Genomic DNA, 14,107 nt, shown 5'->3' on the forward strand with positions numbered 1-14,107 from the left:
GCCCCTGTCCTTTGTAAATGGTGGCTATTCATTGATCAGTAGGCTTAGTACAGACAGAACACAAGCTATGTCCTCTGTAAGGCTGGAAGTGGTTACTTTACTCACTAGCACATCTCACATTTGTATGAGACCTTCTATTAATTTCCCTTCATCAGCTCCACACAGAGTAGAACCTAGTCTGGAATAAATATATTAATTATTTTGTCACATTTCAAACCTACTAAATTTATATATATGGACATAGCTAGTTGAATGTACTCATGGTACTGTCTTGTATGCAGTGCATTATGGATAGGATGGATTTACCATATATTCTGCAGGCTGTAGTACCATAAGTGTCCATTGGAGGTCCACTGGGACCTCTTTTGGCCACATATAGTACTGCACCCAATAACATGGCTAGGTAAAAAAAACATTGGCATTTATAATGCCAATAACTCCAACTTTGCAGGGTGCAGTAATATATGTGGCCAAAAAAGAGCCCATGGGACCTCTTTTGGCCACATTTAGTACTGCACCCTGCAACTTGGCTATGTAAAAAAATACATTGGCATTTATAATGCCAATAACTCCAACTCCAACAAATGCAAGACCAATTGCATTTTCAATATATTAGGTCTCCCATTTGAGCTGTTGGCATTGAAAATGACAGTGTTTTATACTTATGCTTTTTCATACCATTGACAATAGTGCTACGTAAATATAATGTTCCACTGCAAATAAAAACAAAACTAAACTTTGTGCCCCCTCTTTTTAATTGGTTCCTGTCTTTTATAAATAGTGGTTTTTCAGAGACCCTGCTTTGTCTCTCCTTGTAACCTACCATGAGGACACTTCCTGGTACTTGTGTTATTACTCCATAAGTTTTAATTCCAACCTCAGACAACTTATTTTTTGTTGTTGTTGGTAACAAACTTGGCAACAAGTGCACAAGCTATCCCATGGACCTTTTACCTGTGAAGGGAAAAGGTCACGTTAGTTAAATACATACAGTAAATAATTACATTTACTCCACCTGTCTTCATCCGCTCTCTCCTCTCACCTGTCACCAACTGGTTCCTGGATTGAAGAAAAGAGGTTAGTGGTCCCTCCAGCCCCACACCAGGTCAGGCCAGGGGGACTCCATTGGGTCTGCTGTCATCGCGGTCATTGCCTGAGCCCTCCAGGCCCCCTGTGTAAGGGTACAAGGAGACCCCTTTGGGTCCTAAGGTTTCATTGTCGCTGTCTCCATCTGATCGATCCAGTGCTGCGTAGTCGCGCAGGAGGCTGAGGATCATCTTATGGCACACCAGGGTCGATGTCTCCTTTTTCCCTACTACCAGGTGGTTTCTGGAAAACAAAAGAACATCTTTAAAACAGCACAGAAGCCTCCAGCTGCCCTGGAGGTCACCTAGTGCATGTGTCCCTGGAAACAGTCCATACATCACAGAGTCCGCAGTGATAAAAGTCGTAGGTATCCAGGCCCTAAGCTCCATGCCTAGGGCCTCCAGCAGGTCCTGTGCATACCTGCACTCCCAGAAGAGATGGTATAATGTCTCATCCTCGGTGCACCCTCTTGGGCAGGACTTGTATCGGTTGAGTCCTCTTGCGTGCATGAAGGCTCTCACGGGAAGTCCTCCTTGGATGGCCATCCACGCAATGTCTTTTTGCTGGTTCGTCAGGCGCCGGGATACGATGTTTTCTCACACATGGTCTGCTGTGGCTGAGGGGAGGGCATTGATCGGCTTGCTGATGTCCCTTGCACGTATCTGGCATTGAACAAGCTTCGGGATCCATGTGGTGGCGGCGCAGCCTCCAACCCGAACTCCTTCACGAACTTCTCCACTTCCTTGTAGAACCACAGAGTCTCCCAGTTGTACGGGACGGCGCTCACCCACTCTGCCCATCCGAGGTGCCTCCACGTTGGCAACAGGAAGAAGTGTGCCATCAGAAAGCCGACGTGGCTCTCATCTTCGGTCCTCAGGGTGCTTCTCACACACTGGCACACGAAGATTCCCTTCAGGATGGTGGCGATGTCCAGCACTCCCTTGCCTCCCTTGTCGTGGGTCTTGAACATCACCGCCCTCTTCACTCTGTCCATCTTCGAGTGCAGTTAAAGTAGAAGGTCATTCTCATGATGGCCTTGGCCATTTTGACTGCACTGGCCACACTTGTATCCCCTTGCCAGAGGTCTGGGTGCCATACAGGCCTGTGAAGTGTGTTAGGATGTGTTTTAAGCCTCCAACATTAGTCCACCCAAATGCCAGGAAAGAGAGAATTAGAGAGCGCAATGTTACCGGTGCTCTAGAGCTCACCACAGGTCCTTGGGGGTTCTGTTTTGTGTACCTAGGGAACAAACAGACACCAGCACACTGGTGCCCCTCCTCTGGCTTAATTAAAAGCTTGTCGGCCATCACGAAAATTTGCATACATTTGCATAAAGCAAATGTATTCATTTCATAAGTCGAAGTCATAGTTACTGTAAATCAAATTTTACTTGTGCATAAATTGCGCTTTCAAACTGATAAGAACAGATACTACACTTGATCTTAGCCAAAAGGCCGAGGAGCTTTTGTTACATTTCAAAGCTACTAATTTTATATATGGACATAGCTAGTTGAATGTACTCGTGGTACTGTCTTGCATGCAATGCATTATGGTTAGGTTGGATTTACCATATCTTCTGCACAGTGCAGTACCATATGTGGCCAAAAGAAGTCCCCTGGCACACCTTTTGGCCACATATGGTACTGCACCCTGTAACATGTCTAGATTAACAAGGATTTGCAATACAATAGGTCTCGCATTTACGCAAGTTTAAGCTATTGGCATTGTAAATGACAATGCCTTTTATTTATGTTTTAAAAACCAAAACATAAATAAAAGGCATTGTCATTTAGAATGTCAATAGCTCAAACTCGCTTAAATGCGAGAACTATTGCATTGAAAATGCTTGTTTTGGTGGGGTTGGGGCTTGATGAGGGGCAAAGTGCCTCTTAGATAGCTCTCCGCTTCAGGCCCCGCCCCTCCTCACATGGTGAAGTTATTTTGTAAGTTGGCAGGTATGTGTTAAGCAGGTATTACTACTTTAAAAGAAAGTGGTGGAGGTGGTGGGGGGTTTGCCTAAAGAGCAAAAGGCAGATGTTTCAAAATGTTATCATTACTTGTTTTCCTTACACACAGGCAGAGGATGTGGTGCTGTAACAATTGCAGCATCAAGTTTCCCTTTAGGGAAATGACAGGGGAGGAGAGCAGGACTTAGTGCCCTTGAGCCCTGCAATACTTCCTTCCATGTCATTGTCTGTTGACAGATTTCACAATGTAGTACATACTGCTGAGTTAATTTGGACCTTAACAGCCACCAAAGAGCACTCTTGCAATATGAGAAAAGAAGCCAAAACTCTTGCAAGTGACGCGCCTACCCCTTCCTGTTCTGCTTTAATTAAGTCAGACCCAGGAAGATTCATTTGGTACATCTCGATCACCCACTCCCAGTATTGTGAATTTAGGAATTACATCTTGTACCACTTTTTTAAATATATTTAATTAATGTTTGTAAAGCTAGAAACCAACAAAATAGAAACAAACTGTACTGTGCCAGACCACATTTGAGTTGTCATTTCAGGTGGAGAGCCAACTGCATTTACCAATGACAATCTCACATTTAATCATACAACAGTAAGGTAATGCACAAAGAGTGAGCTCAGCCATATACAGACGAATGAAGCTGAATGAGAGTAGAATAGATTGTGGCTAACTGGATAGAAGGATATGGGGGTAGGGACCCAGAAACCCAGAAGAAAGCAGGAGTTTTGGGCTCTTGAATAGGGAGCTGGGGATATGGGACAGTCGGCGGAACCAGAGGGATATCTAGGATGGAGAATCCGGTGTTACTGGAGGTTCTGGATCAAACAGATGGGAGAGGAATTATAAGTAGGGCTCCCGGTTTTATGGTATTATTTTTTTTGCCATTTCCGTCTGTATTTATCCATATTTAATTTTTTGCGAATTTTATCTGTATTAATCCATATATATTTTGGGTTTTGTGGAAAAATGAAGCTGAAATTAGTATATTTCCATATTTATTCAACTTATAAATATGCACTCATGATTGAATGTCTGCCAGATTTCAGTGCTGTGAAAATCAGTGGAAGATAAATCAGTGCACTTATATGAAAATATGCACATTCAGTATCAACCTGTGCATATCTACTGCTGTTAAAGCCTCTTTTCTAAAATTCCTTTCTGTTTTAACCCCCTTATATATCAAGCCACCCATCTATTGACCTGCAGTCATGGCCGACAGTATTTAGAATTACTCAAAAACAACCCAATTTCCGTTTTTATCCACATTTAAAAATAAATACAGACAACAAAATGAATGTTTTCTGTCTGTATTTATCTGTAAAAATCAGTAAAAATGGAAAACAGAGAGCCTTAATTATAAGCAATGGAAGGGCTCATCCAGCCAACTGAAGACAGATGGAGTCGGATGAGGTTGCATGGCCACGGTCAGGATTAAGGAGTTTACTGTTGTAGGAGAGGGGACCGGACAACAGAAAAGTTCAGGAGGGCGTGGTATCACCACCGTGTGGGACCACTAGTTTGGCAAGCAATGTATCCCCCTCTTGGACAATCGGCTGGTGCTGTATGCCCTTAGCCACTTCCTTCGGAAGGGCCACTGCTTCAGCTCTACCATATGTATTCAGCGCCTGTCTCCAGGTTACTCTGCAATGGGGCTGTGGGCTTTTACATTCCATGTTGAGGGTGCATTTTGCAAGGATCAAGGGCAAGTTTTCAAAGTGAATGACCACCTTGTGCTTCTTGGGGTGTTCATATATTCCCGGGGCCTTATCTCCCAATTGTCTTGCCTTGGTAACTTCATAATGGAGATAAGCTTTTGAGGTTCCTCTGCCCAGTAAGAGCGCAGTTGCAGATATTCCCATTGCATGTTTTCAAAGTCTGGCTGTGGGGAGCTGCATCTGGCACGTGCGTCTAAAGCCTTGGGGAACATTTGCTGTAGCCTTTTAGAGGATAGGTAAGTTCTGTGTAATATGTAAACTGTAATCAATTGTAGGTGAGCATTCCTAGAAATTCTATAGGGATACTCCAGGACTTTCTCAAACACTTTGTCAAACAAGGCCCTGCTCAATCCTTCCTCCCACATCTCTCTCAAGTATTGTAGAGTGGTCTGAGTGTGAGCTACAAGGGCTTAGACTGCCAATTATGTGAAGGATGTGTACAAGTTGTTGAGAGGTTGACTTGGAATAGACCACCATCCCTGAGCATAAGTAAGGAACTGGTCGTCATGGAGGTCAAACTCGGAGTTTGCAATCGTTGAAGTAGGCCATCTTGGCAAAGTGAAGAGATTCCAGTTTGGTCCTAGAACTTCAACTCATGAAAGTGCTGATATCCACTCAGTCAGCCATTGAAGTGTGAAATAATAAAATTAAAACTTCGAGGGCTCTAAGCTCGCCTTGGTTAGTTAGACGTTGCAATTTGGGAAGTGCCGCCTGATGATGCCTGTTTTTCCAAATGAGTTTGCCCAACAATTTGTTGAGGTTCCTAAAGAATTTACGGGGAAGTAACAATGGGAGGTTGGCGAAGTTGTACAACAGGCAAGGAAGCATCACTATATTCAAAGTTGAGATGCACCCTGCTATTGATAATGGGAGGGAGCACCAGAATGTGAGTTCAGCGGGGAGAGATGTCACCACCTCTGTAAGGTTGCTTTCTAGGGGATCCTGCTCTGTATGAGGTATTGGAAGGAGTTGCCTTCACACTTCACCAGTGCATTTCCAAAGTCCATATGGGGGTAGGGACCCAGAAACCCAGAAGAAAGCAGGAGTTTTGGGCTCTTGAATAGGGAGCTGGGGATATGGGACAGTCGGCGGAACCAGAGGGATATCTAGGATGGAGAATCCGGTGTTACTGGAGGTTCTGGATCAAACAGATGGGAGAGGAATTATAAGTAGGGCTCCCGGTTTTATGGTATTATTTTTTTTGCCATTTCCGTCTGTATTTATCCATATTTAATTTTTTGCGAATTTTATCTGTATTAATCCATATATATTTTGGGTTTTGTGGAAAAATGAAGCTGAAATTAGTATATTTCCATATTTATTCAACTTATAAATATGCACTCATGATTGAATGTCTGCCAGATTTCAGTGCTGTGAAAATCAGTGGAAGATAAATCAGTGCACTTATATGAAAATATGCACATTTCAGTATCAACCTGTGCATATCTACTGCTGTTAAAGCCTCTTTTCTAAAATTCCTTTCTGTTTTAACCCCCTTATATATCAAGCCACCCATCTATTGACCTGCAGTCATGGCAGTTTGCCCAACAATTTGTTGAGGTTCCTAAAGAATTTACGGGGAAGTAACAATGGGAGGTTGGCGAAGTTGTACAACAGGCAAGGAAGCATCACTATATTCAAAGTTGAGATGCACCCTGCTATTGATAATGGGAGGGAGCACCAGAATGTGAGTTCAGCGGGGAGAGATGTCACCACCTCTGTAAGGTTGCTTTCTAGGGGATCCTGCTCTGTATGAGGTATTGGAAGGAGTTGCCTTCACACTTCACCAGTGCATTTCCAAAGTCCAGCGATGTAAGAGTTGCATTGGGGGGTAAGGGGAATAGGCAGGGCTTTCTCCAGCTTACTCGCACGCCCTAAGTTGATGCAAAAGTGTGTAAGAGGCAGGCAATGCTAGAGAGCTCATCTGGTATGTCTTTCAGATAAACTAACACCTCTTCTGCATAAAGACTGACTGTATGCATCCTGCTTGGTAATGGAATTTCCCACTCCCTCTCTTGGAGATGCACACGGGCCGCCAGAGTCTGCATTGCTAACGAGAAAAAAAGTGAGAGCGGCTAAAGCCCTGTTTAGTACCCAACTACTGGCAGTTCATTGGAAATCTGTTCCCCAGACCTGACTCTAAAAGTGGGATCCGTGTAAAGTAGCCAGATTATCTTGATAATAAAGTTTCTGAATCTGGACAGACTTAGAAAAAGTAGTCCCAGTGAGGGACTCAAAAGCCTTCTGTAGATCTAGGATTCGAGTAGCTGCATGGGGCCATTGAACTTGCATCGCCTCCATGATTCGGAACAGCTGCTGGATGTTCAGTGAGGTATGAACATCACAGTCCATGAACATCACAGTCGCTCTACTGGAAGGCTTCTTCCTCCCGCAGGTGGGTCAAGAAGACCTGGAGAGTTGGATTCGAGACCATCTATCTCTCGAATGAAAAGTCCTCATTCTCCCCTCTAAGTAGTTCTTGGGATAGGGCATTAGGTTCCCTAAGAGTGGTGTGGATACAGGTGCCTCTAATAGCAACCTGAAAGGCCACCCATTCCAGGGCCTGGAAGAAAGCAGTATCAGTGTGAAGCTCAAAATATTCTGTGATTTGTTCGGTCTAAGTCCCTCTGAAAGCTGTGTCCTTTAGGGCTAAGGGTTGTAGACACCAGGTGGGGATGGAGGTGAGAATTCTAGAGAGAGTCGCTAAACATACAATTCTGTCCAAACGAACATAGAGATCACGAGCTGGGGAGTAAAAGGAGTAAAGGCGAACACCAGCGTTATGGAGGCTCCATACATCCTATAAGGACGGATGTCGGAGCCAAGAAACCAGGCCCTGTTTGTTGGAGATTTTCGGGCGCAGGGCAGTGGGGGATGTGAGCAGTCCAAGGAGGAGTCTAGGACACAATTAAAATCTTCTCCCAATAGCCATGGAATGTGTCCCCATTCAGCTATATGAGATGAGACGCTGCAGAAATTTGAGCTGAATCTAGCTGCAAGGATAAATGCTGCCTATTATGAGTGGGAAAAATTAAGATTAGTAACAATGGTCTAAAGTGGCCCTAGGGGTCCTAAGTACGGTTTGTGCCTGAAGCAGCTTGTAATAGGGTTAAGTCAAGCTACACCAATTTAAATGTTGGTCAAGTATTATGCAACAGATGCTGGGAAACACAATAGATACAATATAACATCAATTAACTCCATAAATGATATATCATAAATTATATGCTAGTTCCAGTGCTCAACAAACAAGTGTATAGTGCGTGGTGACAAGGTGATATTGAAATTAAAAGAAAACATCGCATTGACAACATTGTAGAAACTCCACGGGTAAATTAACGCAATTTAGGGGAGTTTTTTGTTGTAAGCTGGTCGATGACGTTTCGATCTCAACTACTTGAGATCATCATCAGGGCGTAAAAGTGAGCACTTGGAATCCTGACGTCGAAATGATAAGCGAGGTAGTCTTGATGTGGCGGGAAAATTAACCGCAGCGTCTATTCCTTATCACTTGGGTAGGCGCTTGTTGAGCAGATCAATGCGAGGGATTCTACCGTACAAATTAATTCGTAGGGATTGTGGGGATCGGTCCGTGCAGATTAAGGCAGCACTCAATGCCGTGTTCGGGAAAAATCACCGGGCACAACATACATATGTTATGAGTGGGAAGCCATCCAATTTAGTCTCAAGGACGAAACAAATCTTCCCTCCGGGTCTATATTTTTAGGTAGGATTGAAAGAGAGACTCCTGCTCAAACCCAGACTAGGGTACCCCTGGCATTACTCGAATAATTGGTGGTGTGAATTTGACCCCTCCTTCTCTATAGGCGACTATCTCCCTCTACCTGTGTGATTTAGGATTTTTGGATCAACACTATATATCTTCCCCTTTATTTGAGAAAGGAGTGAATTTTGTAGCCTTCCGATGGTATGTGTATTCTCCTGATATTCCAGGAGATTACCTGGAAAGTTTGTGTATGCAGCATCTTTAGAGGTATGGTATTTGTGTTTTTCCTTGTAGGGGTGGGACACTGACTCCCATATAAGCTCTAGTGTGGAGGAGACTCAAGTATAAGCTCTACTGTGACCAGGTGGGATAAGGTGAGGACGAGAAAAGAATTGCCAACTCTAGCAATAATTTAACTGGGGTGAATTCTGGCTGAATAAAACATTGTTTGAGACCAACAGACAGAGGGCAACTTGCCAGCAGTCAAAACCAACCAAAACAAAGTCCCCTGTGGGTGGGGGGGGGGGAGGGGGCTGTTGGAAGTACATCTTACCATCAAGTAGTTCTATTTCACTGGAAAGCCTTTTGGTGGGGGTCGGTATTGCTGAATATAGTTCTGAGTCAATATTAATTTGCAACAGGGTTATTTCTGCTATTTTGCGTACCAGTACAGCAGATTTTGAAGCCTAGTCAGTGAAAGAATTGGTTATTGCGTATAGTTGCTCATTCAGGCGTGGCACCATGTGCTGTACATCCACCAAAGGATCCCAATTTCTGAAGTCAACCAGCAGAGCCCTGAGCTGCTTCGCCCTCATAATCTTCACACCCGAGCCTTTGTTACAATTGGATTCCCAATGTTTTAAATCTACATCAGTGGTTCTTAACCTGTGGTCTGGGACCCGGGGATTTGCGGACTACTAAGAAAACAAAATCATATTAAGAAATTAATAAAGTGTATACAAATAAAGAGGGAAAATTGAACATTTTAAAACATTCTGTAAATATGCAGGAATATGAAATTGGGCACTAAAAACATTTGTATCCTCAGAATTATGCATGGGAGCAGTCTAAGTGCATCAAACAGAATATAGTTTGGACTATGGGTGGCCTCAAATTAATTTAGAAATGCTCTAACCCTGCCATTAAAATTACAATTCTGTTTGAATTATATACAATATTTCATCACATACTAGAAGGATGCTTGTTTCCATATTTTGTGTATTGTTTTGCAGTTCCAGGTGACAAGGGGTCCTGTATAAAAGCCTCACCAGAGAGTACGAAGGGCCCTTTCACATGCCACAGTTGTAATTGGGGCAGCCCAACATTGCCACACTGGTCCCACAAAACAATCGGGAACCAGGCTGGCCTCCGATTAGATTGCATGTATTTTAATGCAAGATCTGTGTCAAAACATTCCCTCGAGATATGGGACTTAATAGCTGAAATAAAGCCAATTCTCACCTTTGTCACAGAAACGTGGCTCAATGAGGACAACTCCCCTGATGTCACTGTTACCCTACCTATAGGGTATACATTGCTAAAAAAAGACAGACCAGGGCAGAAGGGAGGAGGAATCGCCATTCTATTTAAAGATTGTTAAACCTGTCTCCCCGAGTCAGTGGTGCAGACAGGGGAACGCGAAATCTTGGCTTTTCAAGTATCTAATGGCAACAATAAAATACTTGGAGGGGCAATTATCTATAACCCTCCTGGCTATAAATCTGACTTTAGTGCACAACTGCTCTCTCAGCTATTTCTCCCTTGCTTTAAACATAAACACATTTTGTAGTGATAGGGGACTTCAATATTCACTTTGAAAATATCAATATAAATAAATAAATAACCCTATAGCCAAGCACCTGATCACAGGATCCACGCATATTGCTGGACACATCCTGGATCTCCTATTTTCCAATATAGAAATCACTAGTATCTAAGAGGTTAGGTCCCTTCTTTGGACAGATCACTCCTTAATTTCATTTACCCTCTTCCTTCCAACTAAGGGGCCTATTACGATGGCGGATTTCCCGCATCCACCGGGCCGGCGGAAGCCACACGCCGGCCCGGAGGATGCCGGAAAACCGCCGGGGAGGCTTGAAAGACCCACCGCCAAATTAGGATGGCTGGTGGGTCTTATAATCTGTCCTCCGCTTTTCCGCCGCGGTCGCCTTCCAACCACGGCAGAAAAGCATTAACATGGCTGGCGGTGTCTATCAGACACCGCCAGCCATATTAGGATGGAGTACAAAGTATGCTTTTCCACAGCGGCTTTTCCGCCGTGGAAAAAGCATACGGACCTTCACTTCGGGGGCCCGTTGCGGGCCCCCTGGGTGAAGGGGGGGTGGGGGGTGCACATGGGGGGTACCTATGGTACCCCCCTGCATTTGCGTGGACAAAGCGGCAGGCACTGCGCAGTGCCTGCTGCTTTGTGCACGCAAATGCCGTGCATGCATTTTTAACATTGCGGCGGGTGCAGCTTGAAGCTGCACCCGCCGCAATGTTAAAGATTGAGGATGTGACCGCCACCCGGGCGGTCACATCCTAATCTGCACGGAGGGACCGCCGCAGCCCCTGCGGACGGTCCCTCCTACTCTATGGTGGCGGACGGACTCAGGTCCGTCAGCCATCATAATCGGCGACTAAATTATTTAGCCCAGCTACGTCACCAGTGGTGGCAAAGAGAGCATGGAGGCTGGTCACTCCTGATCAATTTCCGCATCATTTTCCCCCAATAAATCTAAGGTCCTTCCTTGTACAAATGGGAGCAGAAAGCCTTCACACTGAAATATCAAACACCCTAGACCAATGTGTCCCGAGATCTGTTAATAAACCCACCAGAAGAACACCAGCTGAAAAATGGTACTTGTTGGAAACCGGCTATTTCTGGTAGGCTAAGGCTTATGCCAAAGCCAGGCAGAAACCACCATTCCAGTCAGGGCAAGGAAGTCACACGCCAAGATAACCCCTGCTCACCCTCTAGGTAGCATGGCGCGAGCAGTCTAGGCTAAACTCGGAGGCGATGTGTAAAGCATTTGCGTCAGCGCACAACAGCAACAACATACTAGGTACACCACAAAAGAGACTCCACACAAGGTTATATTAAAATAACTTTTGTATTGTCAAAACATATCAGATAGAAATTACACATGTACATTGTGCCAACGGGCACGGCAATATTCACAAGGGATTATTTACAAGACAGGGCCACATGGGCCACTGTCTGAATCAACACTTTGCAGATATAGAAATACTTGTCAGAAATTAGAAAAAAAGTATATAAACTTCACTGTAACACAAAGTAACAGTTATAGATCACACCCAGTAACTACTGGGAACAGGTAAGTACATACTACGCAACCCTAAACACCTTAGGAGCATGTCACGCAGGTACCCAGGACCTCACTAGGACCACCTGTACTAGAAAGAACAACCACCTAAGGATGAAATCCACTTAGGGGTATAGCTCAAAACACACTACCCATGATGCATGAATATACATTCAGAGGAGTAGTAAAGAAAGAAAACACATGATGTATAGACCTACACATTCAGCGGTGTTCAGGACAGAGCACATGATGCAATTAAAATACAGTCAGGGGTGCAGCGCAAGAAGACACATGATGACTAAACATTCAGAGGTGTAGCGCAAGAAGAGAAAGACACATAATGCATGAAACATTCAGGGGGGTCAAAGTAATACAATAGCGCAAAAATCACATGAGGCCTAAAAACCTTCAGAGGTGCAGGAATAACACATGATGCAAGAAATCACATTCAGAGGTGCAATAACCATATGATTGCGCACAAACTCACATAAGCCACCACCTGTGGCAGTCCCTAGGCCAATGGCCTTGTTGGGGCTCAGACGCCCTGAGTCTCAGTGTCAGGGTGCGCTGCCATGCAGCGCCAGTCTCAAAGTACCAAAAAGCCTAAACGTAGCAGGTGCCCACTAAGTGCTGGGCACCTGGAGAACAATAAAACTGCGCCAGGGCCCTCACTGGCCCTTAGGCGCCAACTGCGCCACTGCTGGAGCCACACAGGCTCTGGGCATAGCACATGCCCCAGACGTTGGAGCCACAGAGGCCCTAAAGCAATGATGCCAACCATTGGAGCCACACAGGCTCTTAAAACACCGATGCCCCCATGAGCCTCACCGGACTCTAGCCCTCACACTCAGGGGCAGGAGGGGACGAGCACCGAAAATATGCCCCGAAGCCCCCCTCTCGAATATGGCCCTCTCGGGAGCCAAACGGGCTCGTAAACATAATGCGGCCCCTCTGAGCCTCTCTAGGCTCATGCACGTTGGGGCGACCCACTGCCAACTGGGGCCGCCCTTGAAGGCTTTGCAATGCGTTGGGGCGACCCACTGCCAACGGGGCCGCCCTTACTCGGCGCCTTGACCGGCACCGCACGGAGCTTTCCCCACTCTGCCCAGCCCTCCGCCCAGACTCACCGGGTCTCCTGCGCGGCGGGGGCAGGGCTCGGCGGCAACGGAGGAGCTCCTGCTCCTCGCAGACTCTCCTCGCTTGGCCCGGTCCCCCGTCTCGGGACCGGGACGCAGAGTGGAGCCAGCCAGGCTCCCGGGCAGTCTCTTCTCCCGTTGCAGGGCTCCCTCGGCACACGGGAGCCCTGTTCACCGGCCGCCATGCGTCTCGGCGCCTTCCGCCTCCTCTCACTGCAGGTCACGAGCGATGGGCCAATCCCATCGCGGCTCCTTCGTCTTCCTGGGGCAGGCGCCGACAATGCGCCTCGGGCCCCCAGGCTCTCCCCTCTCGGCATCGGCCGCCATCTCCCTCGCGCCTTCCTCCTCTTCCTCCCGCCTCACAGGCTGCGGGGCGGGCCTTCCGGCTGGCCGCGCAGGGATTGGCCGGCCGGCCAGGTACTTCCGGGTCGCCGCGGGCAGCGCGGCGGCCCTCGCTAGGCAGGCAGGCGGGCAGCAATCGCGAGGTGGGCACTCGTAAATCACCTAAACAACTGGGCAAACCCAAGTCGGAAAAATAAGCGGAGTGGGCTCCCGCGCCGATCCGCCGCCGGCCTCCAGCAGCAACGCGCTTCCAAGCGCTATAGAGGCACACAAAGCGCTCCAGCACTAGAAGTGCAACCAAAGCGCCATGGGCAGGAAATAAAGCGCTCTCAGCGCTATGAAGGACAAGTCCAGCGCTCCCAGCGCTGGAAGGCAATAAAGCGCTCTCTCAGCGCTAGATGCAGATGAAGCGCTCCCTCAGCGCTACCGGGACAAGTCCAGCCAAGTCCTTCAGCAATGCAGCTCCACCATGCTGCACAAAGGTCCCAGAGAGTCCCAGGGGGCTAAGCAAAGTCCCCCCTTCAGCCCAGGCAGGGCAGAAGGGTCCCCCAGGAGTCCAGGAATCCAGGCACCCAGGGGCTGGGCAGCGCCCACCCCTGGTAGATCCACGTCAGCCACAAGAGCTAGCACAAGAACATTTGGAAGGAGACACCGTCCCTTCTTATACACAGAAATGCCTTTGAAGTACTTTGAAGCTTTCGTGCAAGGGGCCCTGAGTACTGGAATGTTTCTGGTTTACGTCTCCCTGACAGCTTCAGGGCCAGAGGTGACAGTAGGCCGCCAGGATGGAGAGCC

At 46.7% G+C, this 14,107-nt stretch overlaps 1 pseudogene; it reads right to left on the minus strand.

Annotated features, from left to right (window-relative positions):
* Positions 1-2,371: 2,371 nt before the first annotated feature.
* LOC144825719 (U2 spliceosomal RNA) lies at positions 2,372-2,552 on the minus strand (annotated as a pseudogene).
* Between the last annotated feature and the right edge of the window lie 11,555 nt (positions 2,553-14,107).

Source organism: Lissotriton helveticus, chromosome 3_1, assembly GCF_964261635.1.
Source record: "Lissotriton helveticus chromosome 3_1, aLisHel1.1, whole genome shotgun sequence".
NCBI classification, from domain to species: domain Eukaryota; kingdom Metazoa; phylum Chordata; class Amphibia; order Caudata; family Salamandridae; genus Lissotriton; species Lissotriton helveticus.